Genomic DNA, 21771 nt, shown 5'->3' on the forward strand with positions numbered 1-21771 from the left:
ACCCTGCTAATATATCGACCCCCATCCCCGAATATTCATGATATTCATGACGTAAAGTTTTCTACGGAAATACCCCAGTTTTAGCCAGTAGTGGCAAATTTAAACTAAACAAAAGTTGTATAAAATTTGCCACTACTGGCAAAACCGGGTTCTTTCCGTAGAAAACATTACGTCATGAATTTGGAAATAAGATTAGCTTCATTCATTCTATTTATCTTTCCAAAGTCTTTCTCTTTCCAACCTAAGAGATGTCGATTGACTCCCACCAGCCTAATGCACCCGATCAGCTTGTTTTTATCATTTACAAGGGCTTACTATATGCAACCTGAGATGTCAGCTCTATTTTGAAATTAATTACCAAGTTCTCAATGTATTAGATTGAAGTAATGTGAGACGTTCGCAGGTCGATTATCAAAGTGAGTTGGATGACTCGGACTAAGACACATCTGTTTGTATAAAGTTCCTTAATTTTCTAGGTGTATGAAAGGTTTTAGTTTAACATAAGTGTCCCCGTTTCATATCAGACACATGACTTATATCAGGCCGGTGCTCCCTATTGTTATATTGTGTTCAATTTCGTACTGAATAAACAAAATTTTGTTTTTCTGACTAATCTTGCTCCATATCCGTGTCAATTTAATGTGAAAATCTTGTAAATTAAAATTGATGAATAAGCAAATGATATTAACTTATCTAAAAAAAACCTTGTAAATAAGTCAGATCTTGCCTACGTTCATACGTATCAATTTAATGTGAAAATCTTGTGAATTAAAATTGATGAGTAAGCAAATGATATTAACTTATCTAAAAAAAACCTTGTAAGTAAGTCAGTCGTGTTTCACGTACCATTTTTGACGTGGCCATGTCCTTGCGAAACAAATCACACAGCTTACCAAAATTTTTCAAATCAAATTTATTTTCTAGCACTATACGTATCTAAACTCTATTTTTATACACTGTCTCTTCAATTTAATTCAATTACGGAAAAAGAAATTATTGTACATTTGACTCAGAGGCAATACCTATTTTTGTCACTTTCAAATCTTAGCTTGGATACTTTTTTTTTGACAATGTCGAGAAAATTGTTGAAAAAGGATGATATTACGCAAGAGTTATGGCAGATAGATTTTCCGAAACAGCTTCATATGATTTTCAGTTAGAGAGGGGCTCAGTGGGGTGTAAATATTGGAATTTTATCGTAAATAACGGAATTTCATTACCATTAGAAATCCGCATACCGATAAAAAAGGTTTTCCAATTCGGTATTTCTTATCCAGGTACAAAAATACTTTTAGCTGAAAAACTGTATACTGACCAACATCTCCGATTCTGAGATACTGATAATATTCTCACCCATTACCGGAATACCGAGCTCTCGGAAGCCGCCCCATTGTATGAATTTTTTTCAAAATTCCTAAGCGTCTTAATAGATGGTGCCATCGTAATTCATCGTAATTAAGTCAGGGTATTTTGGTGCAAACAAGATGTAATAGGTTCCAGAAAAACTGTTGTTCAAAATTTAACACCAATAATTATTTCTGTAATATTTTCTACTCTCTTAAAATTCATTGAATCATATTGGACTTGTCTTTATGTAAGCTTTATGTACATTAGCGATGGCTGCTATATCATGACAGCTACTTCAACGATCTCAAAAAGTTTTCTCATCTACAAAAATCTAACCGCCTCAACAAGGTGATCATCCCAAGAAGGTCTTTTGAAGCCAAAATTGATTTTTTGTCACTGATTAAAAAAAAGGTCAAACAACCCATCCCAAAAAAAAAATTTCAATCACAAAAAGTAATCTGGAATAGAAATTGTAATGGGAAAATTTACATAAAAAAGGAAAAAATTCCTTTCTCAAGTGACTCATCTAAAAGACAATAGAATGAAGAAAAAGGACTGGACGATTGACAATACTCAACTAGTGTGAGACCACAATGATTCGTTCCCCCTTTTTGACCTGAAATTGAAAACAATGGGCTAGAAGGGAAATGGGACGAGAGCATCTGGTCAAAAATATCTGCAAGGCCTTCGAAAAAAAAGTGGGAAAAAGGGCAAAACAATGAAAAGTAAAGTCATCGAAGTAATCGCCTTGTTGTTTTTACTTATGTGTTATTTTAAACTTTTACTTTTTTTATTTTAAATGTTTTTTAAATAATTTAAAAGAGATAGTCAAGTACTGTTAAGGGGATTGGGAGTGAAACAAGGTTGTAAAGTTTCTTCCTCCATTTCTATTGTCACCTTACATTTTTTTCCTTTTTTCAAATTTTTCTTCTCCAAATTTTTTTTCACCTTACTGAATTTTTTCCCTTTTTGAATTTTCACAGTTCACCAGTGTAAGGAAGTTTGAATTTTTGTTCATCGTTTAACCCCTCAAAACCGTTTTTCGACTTTCTTTAATGCTTTGTTTTGCACATCTCATAGCTTGAGGTACCTTTTTGTTAACCCTCTTAAAATTTGGGAATCCTTTCTAGAGCTGATTTTAAAGCCATTTTCTGTATTTTAAAGATATATAGGTAAATATTTAGTCGAAAATTTCCTTGTGCAAATAATAAATCTTCCGGAAAAATATCAGACAAAAACCATAAAGACTTGATTGCTCCGGTTTTTAAGCTTTCAAAATTCTCAAAAGGTCAAAAGATTATAATTTAAAAGCAAGGTCTGTTAAAAGCTCAAAACTCAAAATTTTTGCGAGTTGCAAAAAACTAAAGGTAACCATTTTAGAGTATATACTGTAAAAGAATGGGTAAAAAATTTAGAATTCCAAAATCTAAAACACAAATGAAAGTTTATATGCACTGCCATCCATGTATTCTTGAATGATGTTGCTATAAACATGTAAGTTGTCGACAAAAATGTTAAAATGGATACCTTATTACGCGAAAATAAGTAGACATGTAATTAACACGAATTAAGAAATTTCGTGTTAATTAAAACCCCTTTAATTAAAAACAGCCGTGGTGTCCTTGAAAAAGCAAATAAAATTCGTGTTAATTTTTTTGCGTGTCACTTTCAAGGCCGTTGAATATTTGTCTAGTAATATTCGTGTAGTAAGGGGCAGATGTTTTGATCCCGGGGGGGGGGGGTACTAGGTTTGCGAGGTGACGGGTATGTCCGAGCCGAAAATCGAAAATCGACCCTTTGAGAGACAAAATTTTGGTGATTTTGGGACCCTTTGAGAGACTTTTTCCTAAATTTTGGTCCATTTTTTCCAAATTTTGGTTTGATTTTCACCAAATTTTCGTCAAATTTCTTGGAAATCGTGACCCTTTGAGAGAGAAATTTTTGATTTTTGTGATTTTGGGACCCTTTCAGAGACTAACTTTTGAATTTGTACCTGAGAGACTTTTGAGGAATGAGAAAAGGTACCCTTATGGCTCGCACATACCCGGCACCCATTTTGCCTAAGTACCCCCCCCCCCCCGGGGTTTTGATATATTTTGCATGTGGATTATTTTTTTACACTGAGCCAAAACCTCAAAATCTTGTTGCTTAACGAGGCCCCCCCAGCGGTTGGCGTGATGGCGTGATGGAGGGTTTTTCGTGGCGTGATGGCGTGAAATTTTGAAAAAAACGGCGTGATGGCGTGAAAATGAAGTGCCGGCGTGATCGTGAAATCGAGTTCTTTTAGGCGTAATGGCGTGAAATTTGCAGTTCAGCGTGATCGTGAAAATTATATTTATTAGTTGAATCGTATTTCTATGCCCATTTTAGCCAATTTAGAGGGTTTAAATTTCAAAATTTTCTTGGTCGGCCCCAACTATGGTGGGGCCTCATATAGGGTCTCCAATAGATCTCATTTTAAAACATAAAAGAAACGGTGCAAACAGTTCTATTCATCTGCCATTTATCCTTGTAACTTCCGATTGTTTTTAGCAGTTGCTAGCTAGTCTTCAAAATAATAAAGTCGAATGCTATGAGAGGGTCGAAAATTGAAAATTTTCCCCGTCAGCGCAAACCATGGTTGCGCTTCCTCCGTAACTAACATTCTCCTCTCTTTCTTAGATGCTTATTCTTATGGATGCATCAAAGATATCAGGTCTTTTATTTCAGGAAAACATACATTTGTAGCAAATCCTTAAACACAAAGAAGCAACAGGTTTATTATGAGGTGTAATTTTAAGCAGATTGATCAAAGGAATCCTGTGATGTTTAAACCATATTTTGGAAAAAGAGATTAAATGAGGGCGATTTTAGACATACTGAATTGAAAATTTCTCCCGTCGGCGCAAACCATGGTTGCGCCTCCTAGTTCCCCTTTTGAAAACTATTCACGCTAATTCACAATTAATGCCCATGGGACCCGTCAACGGGGGACCAGGGGGCATGGCCTCTCATGTTGCTTGTACTTTTAAAAGATTTCCATTATTTTTACATGAATTATTTTTCAAATTGAATTGAAATGGGTCCTCAAATAGCACTTTGAACCCTTCAAAATTTAAAAAATTTCTCCGTTACCCAACCATGGTGGGCTTTGTCAATTTACTCAAATATACCTCAGCCCTCAAACCGGTGCCCTTTGATGTGACCAGTTGTTATATAACAAAATATGAGCGTAAAAACTAAATTTTCTAGGCGTAATGGCGTGAAATCGAAAAAAATTGGCGTGATCGTGAAAATCAAATTTTTCAGGCGTGATGGCGTGAAATCGAAAAAAAATTGGCGTGATGGCGTGAATTTTGGGTCCGCTGGGGGGGGCCTCCTTAACTACTTCTCAAAGTCGAGATATTTAAGTTATAAGTTTTTGACTTGGAAACGATAGAATTTCAACGCAAGAGGCCAACTTTAGAAATTTCAAATTGTGATATCTTGAATTTTGAAAATGACGTCACAAAAATACTGGGAGGTATTATTTTTATCTTATTATTTCTTTAAAGAACTAGACTGCGAACACTTATGGAAAAGTTCACGCCTATGGTAATCCACACGCCAAGTCCTTCACGAGGTTAGAGTCTCTAAAGGAACAAGGAACACACGGTTCATCGCTATCGAACGGAATCGGCTCTTTTTTCGAAAAAATTTACATATTAAGACAAAAACTTTGACAAGACTCAGAAATTAAGTCCACTGCAAAATACAAAAAATCATTTTTGCTCGGAAAACGGAATTTAGCAAAAAAGAAACGGTTGGAGTTTCGTACTTTTACCATAGGTCGATACATGGGGCTTTGTAGCAATCAATTTGGATTTGAATTCTGTTTCTAATTTTATCACTTGCAATCTTTCACTTCTAAATGATATGTACAATATTTTTTGGTACGAAAATTACAAAGATATTTAAAATGAAAACCCTAAAAAAATCTTAAACGAATCTGATGTATCAACTGCCATTAGTGAATTACTGTTTTGTACACAATTATGCGGAAATATCAAACTCTGAATAATACCTGGGGTTTTGTAGACTCAGACTACTATTATCTAACTCGTGACATTAACCCGAAAAACTGGGGACGAAAACCCGTTTAATGAATACAATCTTTCCGATTTTTATGATGGTGATGGCTTCAGCAGCGCTTAAAATTGTGTCACTTCAAAACGGTATGATAAGGGGTGTATACGTGTAATCTGGCTCTCTCGCCTACAGTATAACAGAAAATAGTCAGAGCAAGATATTTTGGCTGCTTTTTCAGTGTAGATTGTTTTGTACAAAACGAACAGAAGATTGTCTGTTCAGTTAATTAAATGCCGCAGGATTTAATCTCAAGCAAAGTATTTTTTACATGATTTACAACATACGCAAGAATAATTTTTCGTGTTTTTCGTCGACTTTCTCATTTCGTTGGATCCAAGTAACAGCAATGAAAGTATACTTCAAAATCCATTGAATACATACACGTTATACATTGACAAGGGTCTTCTAAACAATCAACAACGCAAGCATCCTTTTGGAAAAAGTATGGACAGTTAATTATTTCCATTCCTGGGAAAAAACTTTTATTACTGATCTGTGAGTCAGTACTACTGGTTACCTTCTGGTCCACATCCTTCACAATATCAAACAAAAAGTATTTAATGAGCGGTAACATTTTTTCATAAATGGGTTTACTGAAATCCGATTTTGATGTTTTCGATAGTTGGTTTGTTCCGGTTTCGCTTGTCAGACGTTCGAATGTTTTGCTTTTCAAGAAGTCGATTAGTGGTTTGGCAGCTATGGCGAAGTCTTGGTCAACTTGAATCTTCTCGCTTAAAATCTGGTCAATTATTTGAAGTTTAGTTTCGGGATGGCTGTCTGTTGTGGAGTCAGATGTAATGACTTTTCCATTGACTTTCAGCGAATTGAGAGAAAGCAAAATGCATATGACTGTGACCAAGTTGTTCTGTTAAATAAATTAAAAATATATGACAGCTTAAATATAACTTATAAGTTTGGTACTGTGACGGATGCAGCAAAAGGTAGAACTTATTTCTCCAGATCATAGGGTTCTCCAGAGTTCAGGTACCCCCAAAAAAATTAGTTACCCCTAATCATTTTAATACCCCCAAAATTTTTATTTTAGAATTCTAAAGTAGCCTCCTCCCCACCAAAAAGACTTTGAGTTACCGCCTTTTAGATTCAAGATTGGAAAATTGGGTTAGTCAAGGAAATACTTCATACAAAAAACAGCCTCCGCCCCCACTAATGAAAATACAGGTACCCCCAAATATACCAGGTACCCCCTAAATTTAAGAATACTTTTTTCTAGGTACCCCTAAATTTCTGGGGTGTGGACCCTATGCAGATTGGATTTTCCAAGCCATCTGCCAAGTTAAATTCCCATTAATATTTCTACCTTTAAGGTAGTAACTAGCCATAACTTTCATTAAAGGTGCCACCGCAGCAAAACGAACACATAGAGTTGAATTTGCGTTCAAAATGAACGATCTTAGCCCTATAGTAATTTTTGTTAAGAGTGACCTCTCATCTGAGACAAAATTCTTTCAAATGCTAACAAATGTGTCAAGGGAGTGATTTACAGTCTACTTAGAGTGACATCCGTGCCTTGTCTTACACGTCTTCTATAAGAACAATTTCATAAGAATACGAGGCTGAAATTTGGCCAAAACCTTAGAACAAATTAAGAAGAATCTGAGCCTCAGATTTCAGAAATTACTGAGAAGTACAGGTTTCCATTTTCATTAATATTGACATTTAATACTGAAAAACTCATATAAAATTAAGAGCAGCCCAGCCAGAATCATAATGACTTACTGTTTTTTCCTATAAAAAGCGTATATCTGAAGCTACTGCTCTTCATATGTTATTTGACTAATGTACACGTTTAGCAACATAACTGTTCTATTACTTTGAGTAGAGTAATATTTTTAACCTATGAAGAGCGCTTAATAACTACTTGTGGTATAAAAAGGGAATTTCCCAGAAAAGGGAATTTCCTTAGATTCATTAACTCTCCAGGGATAAGAAAAAGACAAACTGAGATTTCAAAATGAGTAATCAGATCAAAATAACTCCAGAAAAGTCTTTTTGATGATGATAAAACAATAGAGAGAACGTAAGATAAGAATGCTACCGTTAAGCGGAACTAAAATACTGAAAAACGCGCGCAAAAACATGACATGTTTGCCCAACTTCCTTATGCGTTAAGCTATGAATGCCATCCTCGGGAGCTTTAGGCTCCCTGCAGTGGCAATAACTCTTAAAGAAGGTGAGAAAGAACTTCTGTAGTCTGTCATCACAGGTTGAATTTACGGGAAAAAAAGTAAAACATGTGATGCTCACTATCGATTGTCCTGTAGTCTAGCAAGCTAGACGACTAATTCAGACATAGCAGAAATAAAGCAAAAAGTAATGGAGGGAACAAATTTTTATATAATTTTATACAACCTAAATCCCGTAACAATAATCGTATTTTAATATAGCGCCTATACTACTGTATTACACGCATTATAAACGACTCCAGTCTAATTGCCCTGCAACTTCAAAACGTCAGCCGCCAGGAGAAACGTTTTCAACCCATATAAGTACTTACCATTTTTACAATGCTCATAATTTTCTTCTTCTTAATCTTCTTTCTCCTTCCAGGGGTGTCCTTGAACTGGTAATGCATCGATCTTTGAATCATCCCTTTTTATAGGTCACGCTCTATTAAAAAAGGACATGAAAAACTAATTTATCTTGACCGCTAATTTCCGCCTACCTGTTCTAACTGTAATTTATAATTCTCATCAAACGTCCCCATTATAATTAATCCAAATTAATTTCAAAGATGCATAGATGCCTTTTTGTAGAAATTCGTAGGTAGAGTTTTCTTATTTTAACGATGGATATGGGAAAATTAAAGTAAAAATAGGCTAAAGTGCAAAATTAGTTGAGTAGTAAATTAGTAGTCGATAAAAGTTGAAATTGACAGGGCTGGTTTCTCCTTCAGCTATATTGTGAAATTTGATATTAATTTCACCAAACAACACCCACACAGATTTTTAGTGTACAAGATTGATCATGAATTAATTTCCAAATTATCCATTGCAACATAAAATTATCGGAAATAAAGGGGGCGAAAGTGATTCCAAGGAAACGTCTCCCAGATTGCCCGGGGGGGCACTGGGTTTGCGGACTGACGGTATGTGCGGGCCAAAAATTGGCTTTTAAAATTGCACCCTTACAGTGCAGCAAAAATCAGTGAAAATCATACCCTTAGAGTGCATTTTCCCCCAAATTTTCGATCCCTTTCGTGCAAAAAATGGTCAAAATTCTAGCATTTTTGGTCAAAATATCTAGATTTTTCAAGAATTTTCTGAAATTTCTACCCTTACAGTGCATCTCTAGTTTTTCCGACCCTTACAGTGCATTTTAAACATATTGGAAAAGGTACCCTTAGGACCCGCACATACCCGTCGGTCCTTTTGCCCAGCTGCCCCCCCCCCGGGCCAGATTGTCACGTCCGTTCTTTGAAGTAGACCATTGAAATTATGAAGGAAAACGTTAGTCTAGCATGTTAGACGACTCATTCAGACTTGACAGAAATTAAGCAAAATGAATTGGTCAAACAAATTATAGTTTATACAAATTGATTATTTCGTTACGATTATTGTATTATTATATAAAACCAATAGATGATATCGGCTTTCCGAATTCTCCCCGAATGATTACCCATGATGCATTGCGCAAAAAAAATCACGGACAATATTGACTTACTGAATTTTTTTGCGCAATGCATCATGGGTAATCATTCGGGGAGAATTTCGTTAAGTCGATATCGTCTATTATACATAAATGTCGTTTTTTATTCGAGAAAATGAGGTATTGTTAGCATAGTGTCTTCAGTATCTAAATTGTTTTATCCCCAAAGCGGGGATAAAATTCTCTTTCGAAATCCCAAAGGGGATAGTAACTCAATTGTTCCAAGCTTATAAATACAGTGGGGATGGTTTTGAAGTGCAATTTTTTACAATGAATTTCGAATTGGGATGTAAGCAAAAGTCAATTTTCTAGTGGGGCTCAAATTTTGGGATATTTTTACCATCGGGAACGAAATCTTGGCCAGCAGTCGGCAGATTGGGCTTTTCCAGAAAAAAAATTGTAACCCCTATGTTGAGGAGGTCTTTTTTAGGAAAGGTGGTCCCCCTGAATTTTTTCTTCATTTTTTCAGGACCCCCCCCCCTTGGATTTTCGACCCCGTTTTACTTACCATCCTGGATTTTCCACCTCATTTTACTGACTCGGGTAAATTAATGCGCGTCCAAATTTTTGTTAATTTTTCGGACCCATCATCACCCCTCCTAGCATAATAAATTATACCTTTAAAGAAGCACATTACGATGTAGAACATGAAAATCGGTGTTACTTAAATTTAGGTTTTGCCAATTTTGCGAAAAACCGCAAAAACCAAAAAATGCTGACGTCAGCAAAACTTGTTTTTTAAATAACTCCAGTTTGGCTAATGGTATAAACATGAAATTTGGAACAAAGTTGCATATCAGTAATAAAAACATTTTTAGATAATCATTTTTTTCAAATTTTGCTGACGTCAGCAGAAATCAGCAAAATACGAAAATTCGCAATAAAGTGCAGACATCAGCAAAATTTCAAAAACTTTTTTTTTCAAAATGATCTTTTTAATAATATGCAACTTTGGTCCAAATTTCATGTTTATACCATTAGCCAAACTGGAGTTATTTAAAAAACAAGTTTTGCTGACGTCAGCATTTTTTGGTTTTTGCGGTTTTTCGCAAAATTGGCAAAACCTAAATTTAAGTAACACCGATTTTCATGTTCTACATCGTAATGCGCTTCTTTAAAGGTATAATTTATTATGCTAGGAGGGGTGATGATGGGTCCGAAGAATTAACGAAAATTTGGACACGCATTAATTTACCCGAGGACCACCCTGGATTTTTACACTCGAAAAACCAGACCATTGAGGGCGACCCTAATACTCCCTTTTCGTCATTTTTTATTTGCCAGATCACCCTGGACGTCGCACCTCCTCGACATAGGGGGTACAGACTATTTCTGGAATAGCCCATTGCCAATTAGAGAATTAGGAAAAAACAAAAAGCGGAAAAAAAATCCATATTAGAGAGTTTCTAGGCGTGTATAGTCGGAAGTGAGGGAAATACTGATACTGTTGTTTTTTCCGGTGTAGGAGTTATGACTCCAAAAGTTGACGCACTCTATTGGATACAACAAATATGGTTTTGTGTCAAAGACCTATATTGTACAGCGACGGTCTGTGAAAAGACGGTGTTTAGACCTCATCCAGTGTTTGACTCCGAGAATCTTTCAGAATACTTGTGTAGTACTTTGACTGTCTTTTTTTGCCAATATTCGACTTCAAGCTGTTAGGTCCTACTATCCACAACATAAAATCAAACTATGGTAAAGTTTCGACATTTTCCGAAGTTGTAGTCTAAAGAATGCTAAAGTTCTCTACTGATTCTGACGACGATAAGCAATAAGTACGGTAGATTAAGCAATAAATTGATAATAATATATGAGCTGATATGACCAACTAGTCTGGAGATTTTACTGCATTTTTGTTAATGGGATTGTAAGATTTGATTATTAGTTTTGAATCTGATAAGCATTATATTATACACCACAGAACACATAAGACCAATTATCTCAGGCGTCTATAACAAATTTTGTTTGTCTTTTCTTCGTGACATTCTCGGAAATCACGTTTCCGAAAGCGCCGCCACCAACCGCTGCTGCTGGACCGGTAAAAATGTCAATTATTAATTTCATACAATATGGCTTCTCTAGACATCTATAAATACTGTATTTCATCGATTAGTGATGCTCTTCAGTTTCTAATTAAGATTTTAGGCGCTGTCCCTGTTTCTAAATCCAAGATTCTTAAAGTTGAGATATCGGTCTCAATTATTGGATAAGGTGCTACAAGGGTATATGCTTCATTGGGTCACTTTTTGATTTCGACCAACTGCTGTCATATGGGGAAACTTTGATTTCCTCCTTAGTGCTTCTCATTTAGTTTTAAAGCCCCGAATTGAAATAAAATCCATTGCCAGATTTCGAAAATATCCTGTGTGAAAACAAAAAAAAACCGCCAGATTCATTTCGTCACTTTAAAAGCAGCACAAATCTTAATTAAGGCCTCTTTCTTTTTTGAGAAAGGTAGGGGAATCCTCTCTAAACTCAACGGTGCTTCCCTCGCATTATCAAGTCATATATTTCCAACATAATTTCACTTCTCCTGTTCCGTGATCATTGTCAATAGCCAAATTGTAACTCGACGCCTACACCTCCAATTTTCATACGGGGTGTATCTAAATCATAATAGCTTTTAAACCAAATTATTTAGTAACCTCACTTTCAAAGAATAAATCATGACATTGTAATTGCAACTTTATCTCGGAAATGTGTAGGCGAACCAAGCGTTTTTTCAAGGAAGTACTAATCCATTTATCAAATTTATTGACATTATCGTAAACAAGAACTGTTTGCATCATTAGACAAAAATGAAATGATCATAGTAAGTAAGTTTGTGACCACAGTCGAGGGCGACCCTAAGGCTCCCTTTTCGTATAGCTGTCTACCCGAAGGTAGGGGAGGGCGCCACTCCTTTCCCTGGATTTCTCCACTTACCCTTGATCCGTCTCTTTAGTTGCTGAGCATCAAGCTCAGAGGCATCAAGTACCATTTTGGGAATCTTTTGTATGACCCGGCTGGGGATCGAACCCACAACCCTGCGCACCGTAGCTGGATGCTCTACCTTCATGATACGGTCGACATGATCATGGGAGAATGATTGAGTGTAGTGACGTGCCACTCAGAGTCTTTAACATAAAGTTTGATCTTGTTTACGGGTCCATTCCATGTTAGAAATATTCTTTCGCAATTAGATACAAAACCTTCATAAGGAAAACAGACAAACACATTGTAAACTTTTCAAAAATAAAAAAAATCTTGGGTGGGGTGGCTACCTGCCACTGAGAGAGAGACCCTTTTTTAACCTTTTAGAAACTCAAAATAAACCAAATGAACAAGTAGAAAAGGGAAAAAACAAAACTGCTGTAACAGGAAATTCATGATGAGCTTCGATCATCAGAGGTGGTATTTTGTGTTGATTTGAAGAAACAAGAAAATTCGTACGAGACCAATCATTATCGGCGTCTTTGTTAATTTTCAAAGTTGTTATTTGTTTTTATCTTAAAAAGTTCGGGTCTGCATGATAGCGGAAATCAATTTCCCGTACGGCCGTAATCGACGAAAATAGGAGCAATTTGAGATTCAGCATAGGGATAGAGCAGTATCAGTGAAAGGTTGTCAAAAAATAGATCACGGATCCCTATGGTTGTTGCTATTGGTTCAAAAACTCCCAAGTCAGCCAATGTAGATCTCATGTTGTTTTCTTCTTCTTCTTCACAATAATTGACCAAAGTTTTCTTTTCAATCTTTTTTTAGATCACAAAAGTTTAGTCCTGACACCTGCTTCAAATTATCATTGCATAATTCTGAACCAATCACAATCGAGGATGTACATGGATTGGCCAATCAAAAACCCTTAGAAGTACGTGACCAAAGAAGGTACTTTTTAATTACAAAATGACAGGCTTTTGAGAAGTATCAAATTATTTATGTTGGAATGCGGTCAATGATTTGTAGAGGTCAACAACTTGTTTGCCGGAAAATTAATTTTCTACATGCCATGCCCTTATTAAAGGTGCCGAATGTCACCTCTAAAACTTCCGCCCAGACATCTATGTATCCAAGTATGTGTTTTCAGTCAAACCTTTTCGGTGCCAGAATGTCTCACGTATTGCGGGTATAACTCTACGGTAATGAATTTTGAAGTTTGCGTAGATATCGGGTTTGTTCACAGATAAAAGTAAACATAACAGGTCTATACCTCATCTGCCCTGTTTACGCCGGCTCTAATTTAACGCCAGCCCCTTTTACGCCACAGCCTAATTTTGGGCTTACGCCAATAAAGGGCGTTAATAACGCCAAAATTTGTTAAAATGGCTACGTGTATGCTTCAAATTAGTAAATAATGACTAAAATTTATCGACCGCGGAGCGGTGTATTCAGAGACGTTTTATATGGTGAAAAATCTCGTATATTTGCGCGCGGTAATCCGTTCTCTAAAGTCACGGAAAGCTGACGAAATCAACGATCTCGTTTCTCTATCATTGAAGTCTCTGAATAACACTCGCTCGGAAAAAGTAATTATCTTCCTTAGATTTCTGTATTTGCAAAGTATTACGGAGATAAGACAGTTTTAAAGGAGAAAGTACAATATACTCCATAGTTTTTCGACCCGACTGTTTCAGCAAAACTTTCTATAAGATTTAAAGGGACATAACAAACAGTACTTGCGAAATTTGTAAACAAACTGTATGCAGCGGATACAAAATCAAAACAAATGTCACATGTCCAAATTAAAAATCAAACCAAATATGGCTAATTTTATTGTTCAATTGTTTTACAAGTTTGTTTTGGACAGGTGATTTTAATTGTTCTCTTTAATGACGCGTGGTTCGCGCAATGTTATGTTTACATTTTACTACTTTCATGTCCCTTTAAGGATTTTTATATGTACTGTTCATATTAAACGGGAAATGGTGTACAAATTCATAAATTTCATAAGATTTGACCGCGGTCGCCTCAGTGTGTTACACTGTGACCTAGTATTAAAATGTCATTTTCGACCGCCGAAGGCGGTTAATTTTCCGAGCTGTATACGGGTAAAAAAGTTGGATTCAAAATTTGTCACAACTGTGCTATCCTTTTGAATATTTTAAAATTTGACTCGCCCATTCTGCACGTTTTGCAGAATTTTGTCGGTTAAAGGTTTGAGCAGCTGAGACAAATTTGAGATATTTGTAGAATCGCTGGTTTTCTGAAATGTGTGGCGTTTTACTACGGAGGTAAAAAAAGCATTTTTTCGGAGATAACGATGTTAATCATGAATAGATGAAAAACATGCTGTGGCGCCCCGCTAGGGAGATAAATGTTAAGTAAATAAAAAAACTTAAAGTATTTACCAGCTTCTGATTCAAACCACAAGTGATTAAACAACTGAAAATATACTAGCTGTCAAAATCACTGTTTTCCTCAAGCAACATAGCAAATCTGCCATATTAGTTTAGCTTATACAAGCATACAAAAATCCGAAAACAGGCTAAGAGATGCTTAGGTTCAAAGCTTAATAAGGCTGAAAAATGCTTGATTGGATGCTTAAATCTAAAACACAAATTTAGGGTAATAGTGAAAATCCGCAAAATTCCAGCCAAAATCAGGAAAAAAACATTATTTTCCTTATGCTTAATTTTTCCCCATATCTGAGCCTAGATATGCTTATAATTGCAATGCTTATAAAAAATATCCATATTTTCAAGTTAAATCACGCAAACGAGAGTGTCGAAGTGGATCATTGTCCAAACCGATGAATTCTTCATCAAATTTAAGGCGGTCGTTATCCAGTGATGTGAGCACTGTTCTAGTCAGTAGTAAACTGTTAAACAAATTCCATCGAAAATCACTGATTTTTAAATATATTAAATATTTCACTGTTTTAGTTTTAAATATGGAGTAAAACAATGGATAATTTTCGTCTTCGAATCATACCTAAAATCCTTTGAATTGAGAAATAATGATAAAAAATTAACGCTGCTTTTAGGTTAAAATTGTAAAATCTTGGCCCTTTTTACGCTAACCCTTTAAACGCCGGTCCTTATTACCATGGAGGTATAAAGAAACAGGAGAAGTATGCTATTGTAACCAAGCTCGCCCTACGATTAAAAAAGTTACGATGTATGCATGCTCATAATCTCATATATCGTGCATTTTTAATGAGCTCTTTTATCCATAGGTGAAATCCTATTGGCTCATTTAAGCTTTAGAAATTAGATGAGACGAGATTCATTGTTTCTGACATCAGTGTAAGAAAATATTTGGACTAAAAAAAGGCCTGTAAACTTGGCAATCCTTCATCAAATGATAAGATTTTTCGATCAATGTTTTCCTTAAGGTGAACTCTATTGCTTGATACTTTCCTCCAAAATTCTCCAGCGACTTTATGTCTACAGATTGAGTCTGAAATCGTGTGTGCTTATAAAGAACTTTCATTTTCTGGCTTGAGAAAATATCTTTTCAAAACAAAATTGAACGGATAGCGAAATGGAACATAAACTTGCTTCGTGGACGAATTTTTATCTAATTTTCGTATATTAAAAGGCGAGAATCTTCAATACTGATTATTAGAATCTTCATAGCAAACTTGAGTTCTACTAAAAAGTCTTATTTCATCGGGCGAGCTTAGAATTTCTTTTGATACATTTTATAAAAGAAATCAAAAGACTTTAACGACCAATTACCGACACATTCAACTCCTGTTTTTCTTTATACCTCTATGTTATTACGTCACGAGCCAAAAAAAACAGTGTAAAAAGGTACACGTTTTTTTTTTTATAAGAACAAACTATATAAGAACATAAGGCTTCGAGCCCCAAAAATTTAAGAACATTCTAAGAACATTCTAAGGCTTTGGAGACTTAAAAACATGCATTTTCTTAAGAAATTACATCAAAATGCTCAAAAAATGCTGAAAATAAGAACATTTTAAGAACATATTTAGGCTTCAAATCCAAAAAACTAAGAACATCCGAAGGCTTCGAAAATTTTTGACGTTCTTATAAAAAAAAAAACGTGTAGTTGAAATGGTGGTTGAATGTAACCCATTCCGTGCCAATAGCGGATATATATTGTATTTTTTGTTCTAAATTGACAGAAATGTATTTAACGTGTTTAAACAGGAAAACTTAGGAAAGATATTTCGGAGGGAATTATTTAAAGATATTTTCTGAAAAAAGTTAACCCTTTAAGTACCACGGTCATTTTTTTCTAAGTTTTTTAAAAAAAATCGCAAGTTCAAACTTTAAAGGCTTATTTATATCTCCGGATCTAGAAGGAGTTAGAAGCTCGTTGATAGTTCGTTGGAACTTGGGATTGGGCGGTGATAAAGATGGGGGGGGGGGGGTAAGTAAGGAAGTGTGTCCACTGTGCGGACCTACCTGAATGAGAGAAAGGTGCCCAGTAGTAAAACTTCAAACTAATTAGCTAGAGGACAGAATCAAGTAATGCAGGGCCAATTTGGGAAATTCTTGGATTATTTTTTTTTGACTTTTTGGCTGGAAAGACTCACTTTTGATTTTTTTTTGCTTGACCATGAAGCCCAATCCAATTCCTACGCGTTAGACCAAAAATGACTATTTCTAACTCCAACTTTGAACATCTGAACAACAAATTTGAACATCTATTATTTCGAATCTACATCTTAAAAACTACAATGTTGCATTTCTTGCTTTCGTAACTACCAAAATCAATTTTATGTGGCATGTTTCACTTTTTTTATAACGTCTTATAAATGTCCGTTCATAAAATTCATAAAATTTTATTGAAAAGACCTACAAAAAACATGTTTTTCGGACGTAGAGATTGCACAATTGAATTTAAGGCCATAAAATCAATCCCTGTTTGGTGCCTCTACTTACAGTAGGTATAAAAAGATCATATTTTTCTTCATGAATAGGACTCACAGAAAACAGCAAGCCCTCAAAATTCTTTGTGCTTTAAAACATTTTTATGGTGTGATGGTTAGTTAATAAACGTGAAAATCCTAAACATATGAATATGATGTTGCATACCAAAATGTCACAAATTTGATGGAGATGAAAAAAAAACGAATTCAATAAAGTTTTTAGCTTTTCATAGCCGTTTTTGACGAAAAAACACACGCAATTGCATTATGCGCATGAAATCCTGAAAAGTGCAAATGTTACTGTGGGAATGAATTTCTAGCCAGTATTTGAGCCATTGAATCACGACGATCCACCAAAATTATATCCCTTACTTTGAGTAGGTTTTTAGCGAGGGTCAGATTTTGTGGCTTTTAGCCTTATTTTTTCAGGTTTTCATTTCAACGCATATTTTTGAAATTATTCAGGTACCATTGGTCTAATCATAACATTAGTAACTTAACACTGTTCAAGAGGTCAAAACAATTTTTTTTATATAAAGCTGGGACAAAGTTATTCGAGGAAAACCATTTTTAGTTTTTAAGGTGTACACCACTACAAATGCAATTTTTCACCCTTACTAGTAGCTTTTGCGAAAAACCATTTAAGGAATACCTCTTTTTTGTATTTTTTAAGGTGTATCCACTGGTAGATGTATATAACGAACCCAAGTTCTTTGATTGATTTGGTGAAATGTTTTGTAGCTCGAAATTGTTCGTTATCCAAATCGTTTCAGTCACTTTAACTTCCTCAAAAGATGGATACATAGGCCGTGTTCAGACATGAAAATTTAAGTTTAAGGCTTAAGTAGTACTAAGTCGATATGGGAATTAAGAAATGCAACGACTTAATTGCTATTTCATCTTTTAGATAGATTACATAAGAGAGGAAAAAGGAGTCCCCTTTTGAATGTTTGAGTGAGGCTTCGTTTTTGATAGCCTTGATAGAGGTTCATTTTGTTGCGGAGTATGGGAATCTCCATACTTCGATCCATGATATTCTCATTAAAAGCCCATTAACTGCCTAAATTGCTAGAGACGCTCCGAGCATCTCTAAGTCATAAATTTCACGTTTTCCTTTCATAATTTACAAAAGGAGCATGCTTTTCACTTGCAAATTCTGATTTCATCTATTCAGAAAACTGTGATAATATCGTAAAAACTCTTTTTTTAAACCAGAGGGTGATTCCTTTTTAGAATTTGGTTTAACTTATGAGGGCGTGCCGCTAAATACAAAAGGAATATAAAAGAATCATGTAGACTTAATTACTTTAAACCTTGGTCTGAACACGACCATACTTAATACACTTATTATACGTTTATTACACTATTAGCTTTAAAAGAAAATTAATGTCGAAAGCATATTGCAAGCTATATGATAATATGAAATGAATGCGGAAAGGTAAAAGTGCCAGCAGAACATGTTGTTATCACGAAAGAATTATTTCTCTGACCATTCACGAACTTGTAGTGAAGGTATCAACTTTGGCATTACAATTTTATCTACGTACGGAGCTTTATTTAATTGGGTACCCATTTAATTAATTATTGCCTATTTTATTGTCATTAATAGAATTCGATATTTGATTAAGAATAGCAGGGTGCCATTCTTAGTTGTGAGTCTCATTAAGAAAGCATTAGAATTAAAGATTTATCTAATTATAAAAAGTTGTCGGGTCTTCATGAAAGTCAATCTTGCATCAAGATGTCAGCCAATCGGTGCAGTTTTAAGGAGCCTTGTGATACCGTAACTGTATTGGTGCTTTTAGTGTTGATCATAATCCATCTTATCTGTTACCCTGCGTTATTGTGGTGTTCGGGATTCTGCGTGAAACGTCGCCGTAAATGGTACCATTGGAGACTGCTCTACGTGCGTAAGTTGAGATCATTGATTTTTTCAAAGCTCCGAAGGGGCTACATTTAAAATTCTTGCAGAACAGAAATGAAGCCACTTATTTTTCCCATCCTAAACCCGTGATTTCTAAATGCGGGGCATATTTAAGGTTTCACTTTCTCTTGTTTGAGAAAGTTTGAAGATTCCTCTCCACCTGCTGAGCTTCAAACTCAATAGTTCAGATAGCTGTATGCTTTGTTTTATCAAAGATGTTCCAGGTTTACCATCAGGTCTTCCTTAAAGTGATTTTTATTCCAATATCAGTATGCGGCGCATGCGTACTTTTTCGATTCAATTGTTTTTTGGTTCAATATACCAACCCTGGGTCAAACTGTAACTCATAAAAACTTGGATATCCAGGCTAAAGTTGAGACTTTTATTCTTATAAAAGAAAAAGCATGTATTTTTCGGGTAACGTGCTTGATTTTTAACCAATTAAGTAAAAGCCTCTAGCCCTTTGGCCTTTTATACTTCATTGGTTTTAACATAAGTTTTCCTTTTTTAATATAAATTCAAACCTCGGTAAGTAAAATATAAGGTTTTGATACGAAAAATTGATATTCAAGCAAAAAAGAGGGAAATTTAGTCCAGGACAATAAATGTCGGAAGTATACTTACTGCGAAGTTAAAGTAGAATGAAGGCGGAAGAGGGAAGAGTAAAGCACAAATGAAATATCTCCCTAACACGGAATATTTATTTTATGTTCATTCTCGGCTTACTAATGATTGCTTGAGTTTTCATGGATATGATTAAGTTTTTATTTTTTGGTGTTCTGTACATGATATGCTTTGGTGCATATGCTGCAATATTTCATTGTATAACTAAGCATCGTCAATTATGTTTGAAATACCTTCGTTTTATTCTTATTTCGCGTAAGTCAATAATCGGCTCTTCCATAAAATGTTCGTACATGGGGTGTAGAGGATATAGTGTCCGGGGGGTCAACTAATGCTTGTCCGGAAAGTTAGACCTGCTGTTCGGGGGTCAAAAGTCACAATGTCCGGGGGGGGGGGTAAATTTCCAAAAAATGCTATATCCTCCACCCCCTATATTCAATTTTTTTCTTGAAAATCCCATTCAAAAAATCTGTAACTCTGAGGTGTACTTAAGGGAATGGTCTCTTAGACTAAAACTAACTCGTCACTAGCTTGTCAAAAAACTCCGAAGTCTGTCTCAGAATTACGTGGACACTATAATAAAAAGTCACACATCATTGGAAAGATATTTTCAAGGAGAACACACGCTTCTTTTATAAGAATGGTTTAAGAATGGTGTAAATCCATTTCATCATGGAAAATCGTCCTAAAATATTCTTACAGCATTCTTAAGTTAGGATCCTAATTCAGACTAGATTTAACATTTAGTACATACGTCTCAAGCATAAAATGCGGCATTTTTGTGAAAGGAGTGAGCCTTACTTGGGGGTAATTGATAGTTTATAATTGAAAATGCTCTAAAAATGGCATTCTTAGCTTTAGCTTTGAGTAGCAGAATTCCAGGATCGTGATATTCTAAGCATTATTCTTAATTTTTTGGCCATTTTCATCATGGACATTCTTATAACGTGTATTCTTATAAAGAATCTTACAGATTTAGTTGAAAAATGAAGAAGAAAAATAAAATGAAAAAAAGAATACTGGTTCAAAAATCATGACATCAGATTCTTTAAAAGATTAGAATATTTGAACTTTGTTGACTTCAAATCTGCTATCAGATTTTTCATATTTTTGTTGGATATAATTTTACAGCCCTTTGGAAGAGGCCTAAAATAACTGAAACAGCAAAAAACGAATACAGATTTGGAATCAGCAAAGCTCAAATATTCTAAAAAGAATGATGCCATTGGAAAAAATTTGCTTGAAATTGTTATCCTTAAAATGTCTATCAATCTTTCATTACAGATTCCGCGGTTAGTGTGTTAGCGTGGTTGGCGCTCCTTATAATTTACCCGACATCTTCAACTACAATGTTGGGGACATTCGCTTGGTTCATTGGCTCAATCATTCATCTAACTCTCTGTCTGGTATATAATCGATTCATAGAAAATCAAAGTCTTTCAACAGATTCGATTGAAAAGATTGTTATTGATAATTTACCTACAGAACCGAAAGTGATTACTCAATGCGAGGCTGTGGAGCCTCTAACTTCTTGCTGCAGAAAACAAAGAGTTATTTGGAGCAATCAGAAAGAGTTCGAATTTCAACATTGGATCGATGTGACTGAACAGCATTTGGTGAAATCACAAATTGAAGAAGCGATTTTTATTGAATTGAAAATTGAATTCGAATTTGATGACGAAGAAACCAAAGAATCATATGAACAACACGTTCAGAATCTTGTAAAAGAAGCAAAGCAACATTCCCCAAACGCTCAAGTCAATATCAAACAAATTTTCCAAGTCGGTGAAAAAGATATCAAAACCTACAGACGGTCGTTTTATGGAAAGAAGGCTCTTTTTGGAAGACCATGCGCGTGTCTTCAATGCATTTTCCCTCAAATCGAACTTTCGTTCAAAATATTGAAAAGGTTTCTCGAAAAATTTGGTTTGAAAAGTTTATTGACCAAGGAAATTGTAATCAGAAAAGTAATATCTGACAGAAATATTGTAGCTGTATAGCATTTGTGATAAATAATTTTATACCATTTTGAATAATATAACAGAGCGGAAACTAACCACGCTAATGGCATGTCCCACGTTACTGGCTTCGTGTCTAAAATATTAAGCTATTCAACTTAAAGTAAACCAATTAATCTGATAGACAGACCTGTTGGGAAAAGTTTATTTACACTATATCTCATAAAATGTCCATCCACGAAAGTTAGAAATTGTAGAAACTCCTTAAAAATTAGCCTCTTGAAAACACGCTTCACTTTTTATAAAAGCCAGTAAATTTG

The 21771-nt window shown here is 35.1% G+C and overlaps 1 long non-coding RNA gene across 2 annotated transcripts in view; it reads left to right on the plus strand.

Moving 5' to 3' along the window:
- Nucleotides 1-21492, plus strand: part of LOC136822244 (uncharacterized) — a 33647-nt gene extending 12155 nt beyond the window's left edge. Inside the window, exons 3-4 of one of the 2 annotated variants that reach the window (XR_010848874.1) lie at nt 12868-12990; nt 20778-21492. This is a non-coding gene — a long non-coding RNA (uncharacterized lncRNA). Of the gene's footprint in view, nt 1-12867; nt 12991-18523; nt 18856-20777 lie in introns of those variants that run through there. The other variant, XR_010848875.1, reaches the window with a different exon arrangement.
- Nucleotides 21493-21771: the final 279 nt, after the last annotated feature.

Source organism: Clytia hemisphaerica, unplaced genomic scaffold (genome assembly GCF_902728285.1).
Source record: "Clytia hemisphaerica strain Z4C2 unplaced genomic scaffold, Clytia hemisphaerica genome assembly, whole genome shotgun sequence".
NCBI lineage: Eukaryota > Metazoa > Cnidaria > Hydrozoa > Leptothecata > Clytiidae > Clytia > Clytia hemisphaerica.